The following is a 22,195-nucleotide window of genomic DNA, read 5'->3' on the forward strand; positions in this document are numbered from 1 at the left end:
AAGTCCATAGAGTACGGAAGAGGGTACTGGAGGCTGAGGTAGAATGAGGTAAATGGGAATTGGATAAGATGCACTGGCTGCATTTGGTGACATTTCTGCCTGAGTAGGTATTCGAATATGCACTGCCACTTCTTGGTCCCCCTGAGACAGCTGGAGAACTGAATTGACTTTCACTGCTCTGTAATCAGATAGTTTGTAGTAGTTTAATTTACTCGTCAGGTGACAATAATTATTGAAAATATTCCTAAAATGAACTTTCTGCCATTATTATGAATAGTGAAGAAAATTGAAGCTTTCTTGGGAGATCAACAAAATGCTGACTTGGTTTCTATGTATGCCTCATGGGTCATAGCACCCAGCCACTAGCCAGCGCTTGCACCCTCTGCTGGCCCCAGAACTAGGAGGTCAGGGTAGCCTCTCTGATGAGCCTCTGACCTCCAGCCTCAGTAGTGGCAGCACCCCTTCTCCATGGACTTCCACACCAAGGTCCAGAAGCAGGTGTCAGAGAGAGAGAGAGAGACCGAGCTCCTCCTCACAGTGGGTTGCCGAGGGCCCCCTGGGCTCTGCCTAGAATGCTCTTGGAGAAGTGTGGATAGAGAAGCGGATTAGAGGCTCCAGTGGTTGGTTCCAGTGAAACTAATCACAGAGTGCTAGAGTGCTACAGACAGAAGACATTTAGGTTAATTTTATCTCTTTCCACATGCAAAAACTAAGGCCCTATTTTTAAATGAAATTGTTTTTCTTCCTTTTAAGTGTCTCTAATTGTACCTGACTTTTGCTGACACTCCCGACGTTCAACCACATATTCACAAAACTTTATTCATGTTTTTCATGAGGGATGCAATTCTCACCTGCTCTGACAGGTGAATGCACCATCCAGATGTCCCTATATACATCACATGAAGGAGGTAACAGATGAGTCATCCACACACTAACACAGATGAGTTTATCAAATGCAGCTGTTAAGGATGGGCCCATGTTACCAAGGGACAGAGTGGGGGAAGGTGCTCATTCCAAGAGGCTGCTGCAAGAGTTCAGTCAACCCAGGACACCTAGAGCCATCTGGGCCTGAAGCCAGGGGCTGGCAAGTGACAGAATGGACCACAGAGTCTTCTTTTTCTCCTTCCACATTTTCAATAGAGCATATACTGTCATAGTATTTTGTGAAACATTTAAAAATTTAAAGTACAACATACATACAGAAAACACATGAAACCTAAATATACAGCTCTGTAATTTATCACAAAATGAGCACCCATGTAACTACAAGTCAGGTCAAAAACTAGAAGTTACCTGCACCCCAAAACTGTCCTTGTATCTCCTCCTTTCCAAAGCTAGCCACTACGACCTTGTGTGCTAGAGTTAGAAGTTACCTGCACCCCAAAACTGCCCTCGTATCTCCTCCTTTCCAAAGCTAGCCACTACAACTTTGTGTGCTAGAGTTTGCTCTCTTTTAGTTTGCGCTTATTATAAATAGAATAACTCAGGATATGTGTTCCTTGATTTCCAGAGGCTTTTGCTCATAATAAGTTTGAAACATTCAGCCCTGTGGCTGTGTGTAGCTGTAGCTCATTCATTGTCTTGCTACACAGCATTCCACTGTCATCCTGTGTTAGGTTTATCCACTCTGCTGTTGATGGGCATTTGGCTTGAGCATCTCTATTTACCTGGTGCACATGGACATGCATTGCTGTCATATATATTGATAGGAGAGTATATATCTTTTACTCTGAGTTCTTTAAAGATTGAATAAATTGGGTGGAAAGGGATGTTGGAAAATATTCTAACAGAAAAACAATTGGATTTTGGCTCTTTTAAAAATGGTCATATTGATAAAGTGGCATTTTAGCTAAGTGTGATAAAAATTATATGGTTCAGATGTACCATTTTTTCTTTTTTTTGTTCCAATCTGTGGAGTATATTGGTTTAAACAATGAAAACATGTTCTATCATCCCAGCTTCACACTTGCTGTTTCTTTAACAGCCTTCCCAATGGGGCAGGATGGAAGTGAGAGCCCCACTAGTCTCCCCTTAACCTGGAGTCCCCCCCTATCCACAGCTCGCTCATTGGAGGGGACACAGTGGGCACCCAGGCCTCAAGGTAAGGACACGCTCCATCACCTAGAGGTGCAGTGCCTGGGAAGACCAACCTTGGAGGGGCACTGCCCCCTTTACAGGGACAGAGGTGTTGGGAGGGACTGACCACCGATTGGTAAGGCTGTGCTTTGTTGGTGATGTGATTGTTTCACAGGTAATTGGGGAGGGACAGTCCCAAGGCCTCACCTGGCCCTGGTCCTGGCTCTGCACAAAGGCAATAAGAGAGGGATGGTGCTAAGAAGGATGACGTGCTGCTGTGGAAGATGCTGGACTGAAATTCAGGAGGCCAAAGATGCAGTGGTCTCATAGGAGGTATGTGACCTTCGGCATACACTTTCTTTCATTGTTGATAAATTTGATAAATTTAAATGATAAACCAATGACTATTTTTTCTATCATGGAGTATCTACTCTCTGCTGCTCTTATTCCTGTCTTTGTGGGGAAGATGTATGATTCATCAGCATATGCTGCACTGAGCAGAAGGAAAGGTACTACGAAAATATAGAGGAGGGTGAGGGCAGGGAGGGCCCTTCCTCCAGGTGTATGGGGGTCCTTTGGAGGCGGTGAGCCCCGTGGCACCCTGGGGAAGGAGCAGTGAGGCTGCATGCCTTCTACAGTTGAGTACATGGTGTGTCTGAGGACACCCAGGAGCGTGGCTGGTTGGTGAGGAGCCCGTGGCAGAGTGAGAGGAAGCCAAGTCACGAGGGCAGCTGGAGGCCAGCCTCTGGGGGCTGCTCCACACGCCATGGGAACAGTAGAGCCCCGTGGGTGGGAGGCACAGGACATACCGAAAACACATGAAACCTAAATATACAGCTCTGTAATTTATCACAAAATGAGCACCCATGTAACTACAAGTCAGGTCAAAAACTAGAAGTTACCTGCACCCCAAAACTGTCCTTGTATCTCCTCCTTTCCAAAGCTAGCCACTACAACTTTGTGTGCTAGAGTTTGCTCTCTTTTAGTTTGTGCTTATTATAAATAGAATAACTCAGGATGTGTGTTACTGTTGGACGTGTGGTGGCTGATGACAGAACTACAAGGAGAGCAGTGCCATGCACTAAAACCCTGACCTTGTTCTGGGCATTGGGCTAAAGCTTTCCATGGCTCATTCCATTTAGTGGCTGGAAGTTGCAGAGGTTTCAGAAGCTCACCCAAGATGCTGGAGCCCCCATCTCCAGCCCTAATGCTGTCCGCCTTTTCACCCAGCCACCGCCTGTTTCAGGAGAGCACACAGAAGTGATGACCTTTTCTGGACAGGCAAGTAAATCCTGCTGTTTTTATTATTCACGGAAAAAACACTGGCTAATGTGAGGTGGGAAGGTAACAAACTCATTCTCCCTGGACCTCAGGAACCACAGATAGGATTATACTGACTACCAGTATTTTATTCGGTTAGTTCTACCTACATGAATCCTGTAGTACTGAAATGCGTTAGGTTAGCATTTTTGGCCAATGTACTTTACATTCTGGGTTAGAGGTTTTTAAGATTCACCTATGTAAGCTGACCTAGTTTTCTGTAAGTTTGTGAAAAAGTACAAAAATGGTGATCTCTTTTATCATACAAATAATGTCCTTTTAATAGAATGTTTTTTCTAATTAAGGTATTAATGTACTTTTCATTCAACACATTCATCGCTTACATTTGAACTATTTTATGAATGAATGTTTAATTGCATAGGTGAAGATTACTAGTCACGGGCATTTTACTAACTGATTCTCATTAGGCATAGGTTCATGTGATGTCAAGAAGCTATGTTTTATTTGGTAAAAATAATAAAATAGCACAAGAATGAATGCAAGCACTGAAGCACGATGGAGGCGCCTATCATGACTTGTCTATGATTCACATCACTCCGTTGTCTTTCCAGGTTACTTATCATCCTAATAATTGTCATCAGCATTGTTTGGGTCCTTCTAGCACAGTTTCACAAAATGGGCCACTCTTCCATTAGGTAGAAATAATTCCATTTGAGCCTTTAATTGCATCTCTCTTCCAGCTTCTTCTTTTGGAAGAGTTAATTAAAGGGTAGATACATTAGAAATTTTTTTCCATGTTAGAATGAGCAAACCACAATGTTCATTTCACTGGAATAGCAGAATGCTTCCTTTTGACCTTCCAAGCTCATCTCAATTTCATTGCAGTAGCCCCATTTCCTAATGCTCACCAAAGTGTGTAAATACAGAGGGCGTTCCTGTAGTCAGGTATTTCTATTCCTTATGATCTGTGACATTTATACAGAGCACAGTGCTCAGCAGCACAGATGTGGGAGTCAGGATGCTTGGATCCAGTCCTTACTCTGATACTGAATAGAATTGTGATCTTGAGCAAATCCCTTGAATCTATGTGAAAGTATTATAATTGTACCTTATTTTTGAGGTTCCTGAGACGATTAAGGTTTTTTTTAATGAAGCCCTGGAGCACTAGATGTACTCTTATCATCATTATTATTATTTTCAGGTGTTGGTCAGATTCAGAGACATTAATATCTCTTTGTCTTTATCTTCATCTCTCAAAATCATCTGCTTGCCTTTATGCAATACTGTTTTTCTTAAATGTAATTCCTTGCACAGGAAGACTGGGGATTACCACCAAATTTTGAAAGTAAATAAAAGCTCTTAATTATCAAAAATTTTAATGGAACTGTCAAAACCACCTAATATCAACTTTCTAAATTGTCTAACATAAGTCAGTTCTGTTTATTTTACGAAGTGAGTATTTTTAAATCTATGTATAATTAATTATATTAATTACATTTTTCAAGGAAACCCACCATTTTGGATCATGGAGTGCAGGATTTATGAGTCTCCTGGAGGCTGGAGAATCAAAGTACAAAGCCGTGTTCCAGCTCTGGAGTGCAACAGCCCACTACTAAACATACATGTATTTGCAGCCTTTTTGGCTCAAGGCTAGATGCTTGTCAGTCCTTAGGTTGAGAAAGCAGGCATGGTGACAATTATGACCTCTCCTATTTCCTCAAATCTCTGATTCGTTCTTGCTTCTAATGCAGGATACCCTCTGAGGTCAAATCATTGGGTTTGTGGCCATGAGACCACAGACTTTTCCTGGCTTCCAGTGACTGTCCAAGATGACCGTGGAGTGCACCGCCTGTACTTGGACATCACTGTCTTTTCGGATCCATACCCGTCATCCTTGGAATTTCCCCTGTATCCAAACCTGTTCCTGATACAGGTGTGTGTAATGAGTAAGGAATTTATGGTTTTATTTAAAGATAGGAGCTTTGCTTTTTAAAACTGCTACTCGTGTACAGGTCCCGGGCCAGTGGAATCATGGCAACACAGATTCCCAGAGCTAGAAGGAACTTGTGGTATCATTCAGTCATCCAATCAAATAATATTTGCATCTAATCTGTGCAAGGATCCAGTGAAATAAGGAATAAAGGATTAGAAAATGGGCTCCACATAAAATTTTTTAAAAGGAAAACCTCACAATGAAATTGAGAGGAATATTTACACCGTTCTTTTTGGATATCAGGAAGTAAATAGTGTTCCCCATGAGAATGGGAAAGACTTCACAGCGGAGCTGTTGTCTGGGCTGGACCTGTTTGTGGGTGAGTAGCATTTCACACGCAGCATGCACCAGCACAGAGAAAAAAAAGTTCATGGAAACTGTGAGCAGAAAGAAGCAAAATAAAAACACTGAGGTGTGCTTTTGTCTTTCAGGTTGTCACAGATGTTTAATACAGGTTAGCGTCCCAAATCCAAAAATCTGAAATCTAAAATGCTCCAAAACCCAAAACATTTTCAGCTTCTAAATGATGCCCAAAGGAAGTGCTTGCTGGAGCATTTCAGATTTCAAATTTTTGGATTTCGAATTCTCAATCAGTAAGTATATATAATGCAAGTATTCTGAAATCTGCAAAAACCCAAATCGGAATCACTTCTGGTCCCAATCATTTCAGATAAGGGATACTCAGCTCTCATGTGTAACATTCAGTGTTGGTGAGGATGGGAGGTAACACCCACTCTCTGTAACTGCTAGAAGCATATGAATTTGTATGATTTGTAAAAGGGCAATTTGAGAGGACCTATCTGTTTTAAAATTCTCCTAACCCATGGATCTCATCCCATTTCTAGAGTCTTTTATGTAAAATATTTCTACCATTAGGAGAAATATATGCAAGGGGACTTTGTATGTAGCAGTGTTTTAATAAAATAGAAAATTGGGACAAACCAAATTTCCATCACAAAGGAAATAGATACACAAATAATAATACACTGAATATTATGCAGGTTTTAAACATCAGAAAAGGGCTCAGCTTCTGATTTCCAATGATGGTGTTGAAGTGGGTCACAGCCGGTTTACATTTGGTTTTCATGTGGGAACGAACTCTGGGTGTCTGCCTTAGTTTAATGATTTTATATGCCACTAAATTCAGCTAATGAAAAGCTATTCAATGCATGGCAAAATGGAACTTGAAAACAGTTTCTTGTCAGCAATCGAGTGGACCTGTTTTATGTACAACCCACGCCTTCATCTGCCTGCCCCTCAGTCTGTCTGTCCTCACAGTCCTCATTCATTAGTGGAACTGAGTGCCCACTGTTGGGTTGACAATCAGTTGCATAACCTCCCTGTTCCTAGTCACACATTAATTCTTCAGTACATCCCTTTGGATCACTTGGGATTAAACCTCCATCTCCAATTTCTTCCCCAGACGTATTTCTCACTCTTCTCCCAGCACACCCTTCAGCCCATCCATGCAGGTTTCTTTGCTTTTCCCACTTTACACCAAATTCCGTTTTTTGTTTTGTTGTTGTTGTTATTGTTGTTGAGACAGAGTCTCGCTCTGTCGCCCTGGCTGGAGTGCAGTGGTGCGATCTCGACTCACTGCAAGCTCCACCTCCCGGGTTCACGCCATTCTCCTGCCTCAGCCTCCCGAGTAGCTAGGACTACAGGTGCCCGCCACCACGCCCAGCTAATTTTGTTTTGTATTTTTAGTAGAGACGGGGTTTCACCACCTTGGCCAGGATGGTCTCAATCTCCTGACCTCATGATCCGCCCACCTCGGCCTCCCAAAGTGCTGGGATTACAGGCGTGAGCCACCGCGCCCGGCCCAAACTCCCTGTTTTTACTCCAACTTTTACCTCCTCTTCAAGACAAAACAAGCAAACAAACAAAACTGTAACAGTATTTTTAAACTTAGCTGTAATCTTTCTTCATGAACATTTCTCCAAAAGCCACTCCCATGGCTCTGAGTGTTCCAAATATTTTTAAATATTAGGTATAAGGTTGAGCGTTTCAGGATATGCTGTTTTGAGCTGTACACTAACTGTATTGTTTGTATTGATTCTTCACATTTGAGGCATGGTCATTGCCTCCTACTCCTTTGGAGAGTTGATATCGGTGCTCCTGAATAAGATTGGTGCACGTTTTTCTTTTTATACTTAATTTTTTGGTTTGGTATTAAAATTACAGTGTTTTCATCAAATTAATTGTAAGTAGCCCCTTTCATCAATTTCATGGAAATATTTCAATCAGATTTGAATGCCAACTCCATTGTAATTTTGTTATTTAGCCAATAATATTATTAGGGGTGTGTGTGGGGCGGGGGAGGTGGAGGTGGAGTAAAGAAAGGGAGAGAAAGACGGAGACGAGGAAAGATACTTCTTAACTACTAATTAATTTATATAATGGCTATTGAAGTATTTAGGATTTTTCTTCATGAATTAATTTTAGAAAATTATGCCTTCTAGGATTTTATCTATCTTGTACACATTTTAAATGTCTCAGCATAAATTTCCTTATAATATCCACTGATTGTCTGTTTTGTAATCTCTGCTACCTCTATAGTTATGTCTTTTTATTAAGTTCTGATATGAATTTTTGTGATTTCTCTTTTTTTCTTGATAATACACTTTTCTCAAAAACAACTGTTGGTTCTGTTACTCCTTCCCACTATTGTCCTTATTTCCTCTTTCATTAATTTCTCGTATACATGTATCAAAATATCACTCTCACCCCATAAATATGTACACTTATTCCAGGTCAACTAAAAAGAAAAAGAAAAAAAAAAAGACTGGTGGTGAGTTCTAAATCTATCAACTATAAAACTAAGACTAAAGAACTAGAAAATTTTGGTGAAAAAAGAGAAGTGTTAGGAATTTTGAAAACAGAAAAATTTTAATAAAACTTTTTTTTTTTTTTTTTTTTTTTTTTTGAGACAGAGTCTCCCTCTGTTGCCCAGGCTGGAGTGCAGTGGTGCGATCTCGGCTCACTGCAAGCTCTGCCTCCTGGGTTCACACCATTCTCCTGCCTCAGCTTCCTGAGTAGCTGGGACTACAGGTGCCCGCCATCACGCCCGGCTAATTTTTTTGTATTTTCAGTAGAAATGGGGTTTCACCATGTTAGCCAGGATGGTCTTGTTCTCCTGACCTCGTGATCCACCTGCCTCGGCCTCCCAAAGTGCTGGGATTACAGGCATGATTATATAACTTTTTAAAAGTCAGGACATTTTAAGAAAAACTATTCAAGGGCCCAAGATTGTACCAATTTCCCCATATTTCAGAGCTGAGAATCAACAGAAAATGCCTAAAAATGCTTAAAATAGTTAGAAATACAAGTATAAACAATCCTTTTTAAATTTGGGAAGAATCTTACAGAAGTGAATACCTCTGATGAAGAAACATTTATCTGAATTTCAACAATTATTTCATTTTTTCTTGTCTTTTATTAAATTCAATGGCGATTGTTATAACTTTATTTTTAATTAGTAAATAGAATCCTATGTAATAATGTGTTTATCTATTGATCCTTTCACCAGTATCCACACGGAAAGGAGACTGGAGTGATAGTCACAAAGGTAACGTTTATTTCTGGATAATAAAATTTGAATGAATTTTTTTTCCTTTGCACTTTTTGGGTTGCTTGATGTTCTTTTCTTTTCAAATAAAAATTAAGGAATTTCCACAAAACAACTAAAAAGAAATATTTACTAAATCAGTTATTTTGTGTGAGACATTATGTGTGGTTAAGAACTGTGGAACTCTGCATGGACTTCTAGTTGGAAAGGCAACATTGATGGGGAAGGGAATTATGATGATGGAATTACAGAGAGATAAATAGGTGATACACAGTAACGATACGTGATGGACAAAAAGCTAAGCAGCCAATTAGATAAGGAAATACAGAATGTCACAGGGATACTTGGCCAGAACACCTTGCATCTATATCTGTATTATTCATTGATTTGTTCAGTAAGGAAAATAAAAGCAGAAAGATTTCTTGGCAGTAACTGTATCCTCTAACTCAACAACTGAGTGGTAAAATATCCCTCCTCAGTGCTATTATTAAAATGTTTCTCTAATTTCTTCATCTGTAATACCATGAACCTAATTTTATGCTAATTTTCAGATTATTGTTTTGAAAAAGAGGATTTTATTTTCAGATTGTAATATCTACACATTGAAGGGGAGACAGCTGTTGATCTTTTAGCTTAGGCACACAGGCACAAAAGGAAGGCTGGTTTCTCAGGTCAAGAGGCCATCGCCACCATTCACCTGGTGAAAGGAAGCCGAACCAGGGAGGAGGGCCAAAGTGTGGGTGATGAGGGGCACCTCACTTTCAAGGGGCCCCACGACACTCCTGGCTGCTGTAGTGTTCATTCTGGTGTGCACGTGCTCAGGAAGTCAAAGAAATAAAATCAGTATTTTTTTTTCATGCTTCATCTCGTATGTGTTCAACTCCACCCCTTAAATTTTGAGTTGTTCAAAATAAAGAGCCTTCCCTCATATATGCATGGGAAGAAAATATCCTCTCCCAGGCCCCATGCACAGTCCCGCTCACTCTTCTGTGAGCAGTGAGAGCTGCGGGCAATAAAGCACTGAAAATTGTCCTTAGTCTCTATGTATTTGTTTCTCTGATACGAATAAGCAAGCAAAAGGCCACAGGTCACGCGAAAAGTCTCTCCCAGGGAATGCGCAGCGGTGGCTGTCTCCTCCCAAGCCCTGCCTTCTTCCTCTGTGAACACAGAAACCATACAGATGTGGACACACAACCGGATATGCCACCCCGACAAAATGGAAAACTAAGTGGATAAATTGTTGAAAAGCCAACTTACAGACTCTGAGGAATGCTGGATTGAAAGCACATTTGTCTTCTATTTCTTTTCTTTTTTTTGAGATGGAGTCTCACTCTTGTTGTGCAATGGTGCGATCTCTGCTCACTGCAACCTCTGCCTCCCAGGGTCAAGTGGTTCTCCTGCCTCAGCCTCCCGAGTAGCTGGGATTACAGGCACGCACCACCACACCCAGCTAATTTTTGTATTTTTAGTAGAGACGGGGTTTCACCATGTTGGCCAGGCTGGTCTCGAACTCCTGACCTCCAGTGATCCACCCACCTTGCACTCCCAAAGTGCTGGGATTACAGGTGTGAGCCACCGTGCTTGGCCTCATCTTCTATTTCTTCAGCATTTTTCTGTGGAATTTTGGAAAAGACAAAGTCCACTTCCAGGAAGGAGCATGACCACAGAATCTATCCAATGAGCTCTCACTAGCCCTAAAGACTTAGGCTGGATTTCTCCTCCCCTGTAAGAGCCTCCCTAAGGCCCCAGAAAGAAGTCCTTCTTGTCTCATCACAGTCCCATAGCACTTTCCATATTGTATTATAGATATTTATGCAGCAGGACAGCCTACATGAGCCAAGACTGGTATTCAAAGTGAAGGACGCTAAGTTAGGAACATGAGCTGTGGTCTACAGGAGGAGAGCAGAATTACCAGAAAGACAAAGCAATACAAGTTGCATAAACAAATGGACTTATTTGTTTTTTCCCCTATAACAGGAAGTTTGGGTGTAGTTAGAAATGAACTGACGCAGTGGCTTAAAAACATCACGAAGTTCTGTAAAACTTTTTTTTTTTTTTTTGAGACGGAGTTTCACTCTTGTCGCCAGGCTGGAGTGCAATGGTGCAATCTTGGCTCACTGCAACCTCTGCCTCCCGTACTCAAGTGATTCTCCTGCCTCAGCCTCCCAAGTAGCTGGGATTACAGGTGTGTGCCACCACACCCAGCTAATTTTGTATTTTTTTTAGTAGAGACTGGGTTTCACCATGTTGGTCAGGCTGGTCTCAAACTCCTGACCTCAAGTGATCCATCCACCTCAGCCTCCCAAAGTGCTGGAATTATAGGCATGAGCCAACCTGCCCAGCTGCTGTAATATTCTTAAAAATGTTGACATGTTGCCCTATGAATGTAAGACACAGGCTAGGCCTTCAGACACTTCCAGAGTCAAGACTGGGAGACAGCTGAAAGGGAGGGAAGCAAGGAGCTTTCTCCAAGGGAGATTACGCTTTAGTATGGGGGAAGGGAGGGGATCCCCAGTGCACGTTTATTCCACAGCATTGCCCGTCACGAGGCAGCGATCCTGTCTTAGATGAAAAAAGATTAGGTGACCATGTCTTGGTTAGACCAACCACAACTCATCTTCTTAAGTGGAAGAAGGGCTTCCCTTTCTTGCAATCAAGTCAGATCCACTACCAACTAGACAAAGTGGGGTTTGATTCACAGGGAGGAAAGGAAATGCCCACAGTCTAGGCAGCAGACAGGATGATGGCGCAGCTTCTGATGCCTTGGGTTTGTGCCTTTATGTAGACAGCAATTAGAAGAAGGAGCAGAAGAAATTGTTTTTATTGGGTACTTTGTAGGAGGCTGAGTCTCCAGTGGTACTTATTTGGGGCCCAAATGAGACACAAGTGCCAGAGGGTTTGCTCCACAGAATGTGTGTTAGTCATAGAATGCTACATAGCAAATCCCTCCAAAACCTCGTGCCTTAAAACAAAACATGATTTTTATTTCTCACAGTTTCTGTGGATTAGGCATTTGGGAAAAGCTTGGCTGTGTGGTTCTGCCTGGGTTTCTGATGAGGCAGCAGTGAAAATCTCAGCTGCACCTGCAGATCTGAAGGCCTGGGCGGGGCTGAAGGACCTGCTTCTGAGTGGCTCCCTCCCACACTGGCCTGGCCCAGGATGAGTGATCCCACAGGCAAAGTGGGAGCTGCATGCCTCCATGACCTTGCCTCAAAAGGCAGACACCGTTTCTTCCACCGGCTTCTGTTTTGGGTCAGCCCAGATTCGCCATAGGAGAGGGCTGTGTGAGGGCATGAACACTAAAAGGCAAGGCCATTTAGAGGCATCTTGTGTAAGAGTTAAAGAAAGAGGAAAGAAACATGCGAAGTGGCTCAACAGCCAAAGACAGGTTTATTTTTGAGAGGGGCTTCTGGCCACTTTCCGTCAGGAGCGCTCTCTCAGGAGAAGTTTATGGTGGGGATGTAATGCCTATGGCTGGAGGGGAGATTATCTTGAGGCTGACATCTCTCAGGTAGGGGAGGGGTTTATCTTATGGCTGGAATGTTTCTGGTCGGAAATGTCCTTTGTGGTTTATGGCCATGCTGACCTTAGCCATTAGGCTGATGCCCTTTGGATTCAGGCAGTTTTTGATCAAGGTGAACTTTAAAATGATGGTGCTTGTCCAAGTTGGCAATGCTCCTGCTGTCATGCTGGAGGCTGGCTAACTCCGTCCTCCTGTATAGAAACTGGAACTGCTCTGATAGCTGTGAGAGGAGCTGGATGCTGCCCCCTGGGGACTCATGGAAATAATGTTGGGAGTGGAAGGGGCTGGTGGAGAACAGACTAAGATTTTGCAGTTCTGCGGGAGCTATCCAAGAAGTCATGGTGGCTTGAACATTAATGTTAATGTGATGTCATTTGTGCCCCAAAGCTGGAGAGGGCTGGGACAGTCTATTTCCTTGATTTACAAGTCGACCTTCTCTGAAGACCATGAGTTCCTCAGACAAATAACTCATGTTGTTTATCTTCAAATTCCTACTGCAGAGCACGTCTGAAACGTGGAATGTGATTCCCAAATGTTTTGTTAAATGAATAAAATGAGTGAGTCAATGGATTCCTTTGTAGGCAAATTTTACAATAACTCCTCTTATTAGAGACCTTAGAAAGATGGAGGTGGAACTGGGGCGGGAGATGAAGGAACACAACCCCAGATCACACAGACTCAGGAGTGGTGCTGCCTGGAGCAAGGATGGGAACCCCCTGGGCCTGCCTGCAGAGGCTGTCCCCCACCAGCCATCCGGGGAAGCAAGTGATCCCTCATGGCCACCTCTGGAGGCCTTTACATTTGCTCAGGACTTTGCCATCCTGGAAAGTGAAGAGACAGGCAAGAGACGGCACCTGGGTAACCTCTGGGGGCCATCACGCCTAAGCCTTGACAGCTGAGGTGTGCCTCGCCCTGCTTCTGTGACCGCTGTCCTTATCCAGCCACCTGCAAGGGAACTGCAGCCGTGTGGAAATCACCTATAGCTGGAGAGGAGCCTGTCCAAGGGGCTTCTGGGATAAGCAACAGCAGGAAGAGAGATTAGCCATCAAAACAGAACTGTGTACCTCCAACTGAGGACAAAAAAACTTAACTTAAAAAAAAATTACCTAATAGCAGAATAAAGCATGAAGAAGCCTGTCTGCAATGAGTATGGGGGGTTAGAAGAGCAAAGTCATCCAGCTTTAGTGCTTGGCAAGCTGTCCATTTTCCAGCCCCCTGAATGACTTGAGCAGCTCTGTGGGCCCCACATGTGCAGCCAGTGACAGGATCTCACCCACCCCAACCCAAGGTCCCTGAGCATCTGTCTGTAATCCCCACATCCCTGCTGTAGAGGGGCAGACAGAACACATATGCTGCCCATTTGCGGAGCCTATTGATTTATAAGAGGGACTAGTTCTGAGGCAGGCACTGGCTGTGCCAGAAATTAATTCACTAATCAATTCCTCTCACATCCCCGGTCTGCGGGATATTTCCATGCGATGGATTCCTCCAGCCCTGCTGAGCCGCGGCTTTGGTTTTTATAATAAGACGGTGGCGCCCTAGCGCAATAAAGAGCAGTGCTGGCCAAGAGTGTCTAAGTGTCTGGAAACAAATCCAGGTGTGCTGGGACCTTACTGCTCCTGCTATGGCTGGGGAGTCTATGAGAGGAAATCTCGGTGAGTCACCTGGCTTGGGTGAGGACAGGGCAAGCAGGCACAGAGAGCAAAGTGCAATGCCATCCTGACCCTGAGATGTTTCCCTCCATCCTCACGCCCAGCTTCCCAGGGGACTGGCACAGACTGCTGTGCACCCCCAGACTGCGCACAGGAGGCTCCCCCAATGGGACTCTCATTCTCTGGGATGCAGAGAATTCTACCAGCCCCGCGTGTGTCCCATAGTCAATTTCAACAAAGAGCTCACATCCAGTTCTCCAAAACAATTAGTCTTGACCTGATGAGACTGAATTCCTAAGCTCAGGGGTGAGACTGGCCGTGATCCTGCCTGTGCTGGGAGCACTGGTACCAACCCAGCAGGGTCACAGAGGCCTTTGTCCAGTTTTGCAGCCACATGCTGGCTTTTCTTTTTTTTTTTTTTTTTACAGTTTAAAAAATCTATTCAAAAATAATTTCCTCTTAATAAAATGGAAATCACTATATCCCAAAGTCAATTCAATGGTTGCAACAGATAAAGGATTTCTTTCCATTTTCTATACTTTGCTTTCACCCAAACTTAGATTCAAATTTAAACACAGATGTTTTAAGTGATACATTAAAATACTGCTTCATATTTGCTAAGATAGATATAAAATGAATCTCTAACTTCCCATATAGTACTGTGCTTGTTTTATGCAAAAACTGGAAATAAAGAAGTAAAAAGTGGTTTTAAAAAATGTGATATAGGTAGATCTTAAATAAACATTGTTAAGCTGAGTAGTATAATACAGTAAGTGTCATAAAAGGGATATACGCAAAATGTTTTTGGAAGCCCAGAGAAGGGTAAAGTAATGCTGGCACAGCCAGAGAGGAAGTGACATTTGAGCTATGCTAAAAGATTGAGAAGGAATTTGCCAGGCAGAGAAGAAGAAAATAGTTATACTATACAGGAGGAAGAGTTATGGCATTTTCTTTTTTTTCTTTTTGTTTTGTTTTGTTTTTGAGATGGAGTCTCGCTCTGTTGCCCAGGCTGGAGTGCAGTGGCGCGATCTCAACTCACTGCAAGCTCTGTCTCCCGGGTTTACGCCATTCTCCTGCCTCAGCCTCCGGAGTAGCTGGGACTACAGGCGCCCGCCACCATGCCTGGCTATTTCTTTTTTTATTTTTATTTTTTTTTAATTTTTAGTAGAGACAGGGTTTTGCCGTGTTAGCCAGGGTGGTCTCAATCTCCTGACCTCGTGATCCGCCCACCTTGGTCTCCCAAAGTTCTGGGATTACAGGTGTGAGCCACCGCTCCCGGCCGAATTATGGCATTTTCTTTTTTTTTTTTTTTCTTTTTTTTAAATTTATGAAGTATTTATTGATCATTCTTGGGTGTTTCTCGGAGAGGGGGATATGGGAGGGTCATAGGATAATAGTGGAGAGAAGGTCAGGAGATAAACACATGAACAAAGGTCTCTGGTTTTCCTAGGCAGAGGACCCTGCGGCCTTCTGCAGTGTTTGTGCCCCTGGGTACTTGAGATTAGGGAGTGGTGATGACTCTTAAAGAGCATGCTGCCTTCAAGCATCTGTTTAACAAAGCACATCTTGCACCGCCCTTAATCCATTTAACCCTGAGTTGACACAGCATATGTTTCAGAGAGCACGGGGCTGGGGGAAAGGCCATAGATCAACAGCATCCCAAGGCAGAAGAATTTCTCCTAGTCAGAACAAAATGGAGTCTCCTATGCCCACCCCTTTCTACACAGACACAGCAACAATCTGATCTCTCCTTCCTTTCCCCACACTTCCCCCCCCCTTCCTTTCAACAAAACCGCCATCGTCCTCATGGCCCGCTCCCGATGGTCGCTGTCTCTTCGGAGCTGTTGGGTACACCTCCCAGACAGGGCAGCCGGGCAGAGGCGCTCCTCACCTCCCAGACAGGGAGGCCGGGCAGAGGCGCTCCTCGCTTCCCAGACGGGGCCGCCCGGGCAGAGGCGCTCCTCGCTTCCCAGACGGGGCCGCCCGGGCAGAGGCGCTCCTCACTTCCCAGACGGGGCGGCCGGGCAGAGACGCTCCTCACTTCCTCCCAGACGGGGTGGCGGCCAGGCAGAGGCGCTCCTCACCTCCCAGACGGGGCGGCCGGGCAGAGGCGCTCCTCACCTCCCAGACGGGGCGGCCGAGCAGAGGCGCTCCTCACTTCCCAGAGGGGGCGGCCGGGCAGAGGCGCTCCTCACTTCCCAGAGGGGGTGGCCGGGCAGAGGCGCTCCTCACTTCCCAGACGGGGCGGCCGGGCAGAGACGCTCCTCACTTCCTCCCAGACGGGGTGGCGGCCAGGCAGAGGCGCTCCTCACCTCCCAGACAGGGCGGCCGGGCAGAGGCGCTCCTCACTTCCCAGACGGTGTGGCGGCTGGGCAGAGGCGCTCCTCCCTTCCCAGATGGGGCAGCCAGGCAGAGGCGCTCCTCACTTCCTCCCAGACGGGGTGGCGGCCAGGCAGAGGCGCTCCTCACTTCCCAGAGGGGGCGGCCGGGCAGAGGTGCTCCTCACTTCCTCCCAGACGGGGTGGCGGCCGGGCAGAGGCACCCCTCACCTCCCAGACGGGGCGGCCGGGCAGAGGTGCTCCTCATCTCCCAGACGGGGCAGCCGGGCAGAGGTGCTCCTCACTTCCTCCCAGACGGGGTGACGGCCGGGCAGAGGCACTCCTCACCTCCCAGACAGGGCGGCCGGGCAGAGGCGCTCCTCACCTCCCAGACGGAGTGGCCGGGCAGAGGCGCTCCTCACTTCCCATATGGGGTGGCGGCCGGGCAGAGGCGCTCCTCACTTCCCAGATGGGGCAGCCGGGCAGAGGCGCTCCTCACTTCCTCCCAGACGGGGTGGCGGCCAGGCAGAGGCGCTCCTCACCTCCCAGACTGGGCGGCCGGGCAGAGGTGCTCCTCATCTCCCAGATGGGGCAGCCGGGCATAGGTGCTCCTCACTTCCTCCCAGACAGGGTGGCAGCCGGGCAGAGGCACTCCTCACCTCCCAGACGGGGCGGCCGGGCAGAGGCGCTCCTCACTTCCTCCCAGACGGGGTGACGGCCAGGCAGAGGCGCTCCTCACTTCCCAGACGGGGTGGCCGGGCAGAGGCGCTCCTCACTTCCCAGACGGGGTGGCCAGGCAGAGGCACTCCTCACCTCCCAGACGGGGCGGCCGGGCAGAGGCGCTCCTCACTTCCCATACGGGGTGGCAGCCGGGCAGAGGCGCTCCTCACTTCCCAGATGGGGCAGCCGGGCAGAGGCGCTCCTCACTTCCTCCCAGACAGGGTGGCGGCCGGGCAGAGGCGCTCCTCACTTCCCAGACGGGGCGGCCGGGCAGAGGTGCTCCTCACTTCCTCCCAGACGGGGTGGCGGCCGGGCAGAGGCGCTCCTCACCTCCCAGACGGGGTGGCCGGGCAGAGGCTCTCCTCCCTTCCCAGACGGAGTGGCCAGGCAGAGGCGCTCCTCACCTCCCAGAGTGGGCGGCCAGGCAGAGGCGCTCCTCACTTCCCAGAGTGGGCGGCCGGGCAGAGGCGCTTCTCACTTCCCATAGGGGGTGGTAGCCGGGTAGAGGCGCTCCTCACTTCCCAGATGGGGCAGCTGGGCAGAGGTGCTCCTCACTTCCTCCCAGACGGGGTGGCGGCCAGGCAGAGGCGCTCCTCACCTCCCAGACGGGGCGGCCGGGCAGAGGCACTCCTCACCTCCCAGACGGGGCGGCTGGGCAGAGGCGCTCCTCACCTCCCAGAAGGGGCGGCTGGGCAGAGGCGCTCCTCACTTACCATATGGGGTGGCAGCCGGGCAGAGGCGCTCCTCACTTCCCAGACGGGGTGGCGGCCAGGCAGAGGCGCTCCTCACTTCCCAGATGGGGCAACCGGGCAGAGGCGCTCCTCACTTCCTCCCAGACGGGGTGGCGGCCAGGCAGAGGCGCTCCTCACCTCCCAGACTGGGCGGCCGGGCAGAGGTGCTCCTCATCTCCCAGACGGGGCAGCCGGGCAGAGGTGCTCCTCACTTCCTCCCAGACAGGGTGGCAGCCGGGCAGAGGCGCTCCTCACATCCCAGACGATGGGCGGCCGGGCAGAGGCGCTCCTCACTTCCCAGATAGGGCAGCCGGGCAGAGGGGCTCCTCACATCCCAGACGATGGGCGGCCAGGCAGAGACGCTCCTCACTTCCTAGACGGGGTGGCGGCGGGGCAGAGGCTGTACTCTTAGCACTTTAAGAGGCCAAGGCAGGAGGCTGGTAGGTGGAGGTTGCAGCGAGCCGAGATCACACCACTGCACTCCAGCCTGAGCACCATTGAGCATTGAGTTAGCGAGACTCCGTCTGCAATCCCAGCACCTCGGGAGGCCGAGGCAGGCAGATCACTCGAGGCCAGGAGCTGGAGACCAGCCCGGTCAACACGGTGAAACCCCGCCTCCACCAAAAATACAAAAACCATTCAGGCGTGGCGGCGCGCGCCTGCAATCCCAGGCACTGGGCAGGCCGAGGCAGGAGAGTCACAGGAGCCCGAGGCAGGGAGGTTGCAGCGAGCCGAGATCATGGCAGTACAGTCCAGCTTCGATAACAGCGGGAGACCGAAAAAAGGAGAGGGAGACCGAAGAAAGGGGAGGGTGAGGGTGAGGGTGAGGGAGAGGGAGAGGGAGAGGGAGAGGGAGAGGGAGAGGGAGAGGGAGAGGGAGAGCGAGAGCGAGAGCGAGAGCGAGAGCGAGAGCGCTGGCTTTTCTTTACCTAGTGAATGGACAGGAACAGAATGGTCCCCAAGGGGCCAGAGATCCATTCTTGTCCTGGGAGTTGTGAGTGTGCACAGGATGCAGTTGCCTTCTGGAGCTGTCTGTGGGGTCTCCACCCTGGCAGAGGTGGCCGCATTGTGCTCCCAAAAGCAGCTTCCTGGCCCTATGTCTTTGGCCTGATTCTCCATTTGTGGTTATTTAAAGCTTACTACAGACAGACGACACATACACCCAAATTTCTTAAAGTATGTCCCTTTAGGAAGGCTATCCCCTCCCCCTGCTTCCGAACCTCACCCCCAGCCACCAAAACAGCCAAGCCTGGAGGTCCATACTTGGCTCCACTCCCAGAGGGGGCTGTGGAGTGTCTGGAGAAGAGAGCCTTTGGGTGGTTGTGGGCAAGTCCATGCACAGCTCTGCCCTGATCCACGCTTCCAGGACCTGGGCTCAAGCCTTCTCATCAAGGCACTGGACTGCCTGCTCAGGGCCTCCATGGCCTGAGAGTCTAGGAACCCTGAATTCCTATGTTTAGATCCATGGATCTTCCTGGCCCTCTCTTCTGGCTGGACGGCTGCCTAGTTCTGAGGGTTAGGGGAGAGCCAAATTCTGTAGGACCTGAAGCTTATACAATTTGAAAGAGTCTTTAAGAAAAATATAAAAATAAGAATACAAAATTAACGGCCGGGCGCGGTGGCTCACACCTGTAATCCCAGCACTTTGGGAGGCTGAGGTGGGTGGGTCACGAGGTCAAGAGATCGAGACCATCCTGGCCAACATGGTGAAACCCCGTCTCTACTAAAAATACAAAAATTAGCTGGGCGTGGTGGCACGTGCCTGTAGTCTCAGCTACTCAGGAGGCTGAGGCAGGAGAATCAGTTGAACCTGGGAGGCAGAGGTTGCAGTGAGCACAGATCATGCCACTGTACTCCAGCCTGGCGACACAGCAAGACTCCATCTCAAAAAAAAAAAAAAAAGGAATACAAAATTAGGTACAAAGTGCATCTTTATTTGGCAGGAGAAAAAAAATCACAGCACTCAAAAATTTTAAAAAGTTAACAAGCATCATGAATGTCAAACATCTAGAAAAAAATTTGATTTACTCCCTGTTATAATTTTTTTATTTTTGTATTTCTTGAGACTGTCTCACTCTGTCACTCAGGCTAGAGTGCAGTAGTGCAATTATGGCTCACTGCAGCCTTGAACCCCTGGACTCAAGCAATCCTCCTGCCCCGCATTCCTGCACGGCAGTGACAACAGGCACATGCAACCATGCCCAGCTAACTTTTTAATTTCTTTGTAGAGATGGGGTGGTGCTATGTTGCCCAGTCTGGTCTTGAATTGCTTGCTGGGCTCAAGCAATCTGCCTGCCTCAGCCTCCCAAAGTGCTGGGGTTACAGGTGTGAGCCACTGTGCCCAGCCTGTAATTTTGTAACAATTTCCCTTATATTCTAGGGTTTCATACTCTTTGATCTTCTTTTTATATGACAATGATTTTATACTATTTTTCTATAAAGAGAATAGATAGTCTTCTGTAGCATGATCGGTCGAAATTTATTTTCTATTATTGATAATTTAGAAAAGCTCCTTTTGACCTAACAGCTTATTATGGGTAATGCCATGTCAAATTTTGTCAAATTTGGGGAAACTTCTAGTATGTTTATTTTGTACATAAAATGCAAGATTTCAGGACATTTCAAGTTTTCTTACATAGTAGCTAACAACAAACATAAATTATCAATGTTTATTAACCAGTTTGTCATTGATGTTCTCATTGTGATGGCATGTTACAGATTTTGTTAGTATCAATGATGTCAGTGTTTTAATAAACCAGCCAGAAATCTAAATCAATCTCTTCTGGCTTGCAGGGCTTCAGTTGAGAGGTCCGCTGTTAGTCTGAGACATCGAATCAACCTGAATGCCCATCAGTCATAGACTGGATAAAGAAAATGTGGTACATACACCATGGAATACTATGCAGCCATAAAAAAGGGATGAGATCATGTCCTTTGCAGGGACATGGATGGAGTTGGAGGCCATTATCCTTAGCAAACTAACGCAAGAACAAAAAACCAAATACCACATGTTCTTACTTATAAGCGAGAGCTAAATGATGAGAACACATGGACATATAGAGGAGAACAACACACAGTGGGGCATACTGGATGGTGAAAGGTGGGAGGAGGGAGACGATCAGGAAAAATAACGAATAATAGGCTTAATACCTGGTGATGAAATAATCTGTACAACAAACTCCCATGACACCAGTTTCCCTGTGTAACAAACCTGCACATGTACCCCTAAATTTAAAACAAAAATAAAAATAAAACCTCAATCATCATCCATCATGTTAGTGTGCTTCACTCCCCTTAATTCACAGCTGCCTCTCAGTTAACTCCTGTCCTGCTGCCAGTGCACCCTCCCCTAAGCCTCCTATGCACAGATCTCCATCTCCAAGTCAGTTTCCAGACAACTGACCTGTCCTGGGTTGAACAGTGTCCCTCCTAACTTCATGTACCTCTGGAACCTCAGAATGTGGCCTCATTTGGATATAGCATCCTTGCGGCTATGATTGGTTAAAGTGAAGTCATACTGAATTAGGGTGGGGCCTAAACCTAATGACCTGGAGTCCTTATAAGAAGAGGAAAGAGAGCACAGAGACCAGAGGGAAGGCAGCCAAGTGAAGAGAGAGGCGGAGATTGGAGCCACGAAGCTGCAAACCCAGGAGCTCCAAGGACTGCCAGCCACCATCAAGAGCCAGAAGAGGCCGGCCTGAGAGGGTCCTCCCCGAGAGGCTTCCAAAGGAGTGTGGCCCTTCTCACGCTTGGTCTCCAGCTTCCTGTGGCACTGTCACAGCTGCCCTAATACATGACTCCAGACACTCCCCTCAGCTGGACACCAACATTTCTCAGGCCATATACTTCACACAAGGCGATCTGAGATGGGAAGAGAGGTTGGCTTACATTAGAACATTTTACACAACCATATATGAACACGCCGTTGGGGCTTCTTCTCAGTCCTAGAAGTTGCCAATGCATGGCTGCTTGAGGGAACAGGCTAGGGTCCGCTACCACAGAACCAAGCGTCCGTCTCTGAAGACATCCGGGTGAGCTGCAGAGCACAGCCCAGGCATTCGTGTTGCCAGGACTCACAGGACCATTTATGAAATGTGATCCTCCACAAAAAGATGCTCAGAATAGATGGATGGATGGATGAAAAGCAAGCTTGATGTAAAATATAGTCCTTATTCCTAAATCTTAATAACTGACAGTGCAGAAGAGATGCTGGCTGTATTGTACAGCACAGAGGAATGAGACAGGTGCCATCGAGTGCCCACTAGCGCAGGCTCTGGGAGCTGAGAGGAGAGGGGACCTGGGCAGCAGCTGCTGGAGCCTCCCAGGACTGGAC

At 47.0% G+C, this 22,195-nt stretch overlaps 1 protein-coding gene and 1 long non-coding RNA gene across 11 annotated transcripts in view; both read left to right on the top strand.

Annotated features, from left to right (window-relative positions):
* LOC112129950 (ankyrin repeat domain-containing protein 62-like) overlaps positions 1-3,352 on the top strand; it is a 118,156-nt gene extending 114,804 nt beyond the window's left edge. For all 8 annotated transcript variants that reach the window (XR_010137552.1, XR_010137554.1, XR_010137555.1 and 5 more), the window contains 3 exons: positions 1,985-2,101; positions 2,252-2,409; positions 3,219-3,352. The gene's annotated coding sequence lies outside the window, so the exon portion shown is untranslated. The remainder of the gene's footprint in view (positions 1-1,984; positions 2,102-2,251; positions 2,410-3,218) is intronic.
* Positions 3,353-3,365: 13 nt separating this feature from the next.
* Positions 3,366-21,132, top strand: LOC129051499 (uncharacterized). 3 transcript variants are annotated; one of them, XR_008515813.2, is made up of 3 exons: positions 3,366-8,141; positions 8,880-8,918; positions 20,656-21,132. It is a non-coding gene; the product is annotated as an uncharacterized LOC129051499 (long non-coding RNA). The 3 variants fall into 3 exon arrangements; XR_010137559.1 differs by having other exon boundaries at positions 3,366-5,303; positions 20,656-21,131; XR_010137558.1 differs by having other exon boundaries at positions 3,575-5,290; positions 20,656-21,125.
* The last annotated feature ends 1,063 nt before the right edge of the window (positions 21,133-22,195 follow it).

This window comes from Pongo abelii, chromosome 17, assembly GCF_028885655.2.
Source record: "Pongo abelii isolate AG06213 chromosome 17, NHGRI_mPonAbe1-v2.0_pri, whole genome shotgun sequence".
NCBI lineage: Eukaryota > Metazoa > Chordata > Mammalia > Primates > Hominidae > Pongo > Pongo abelii.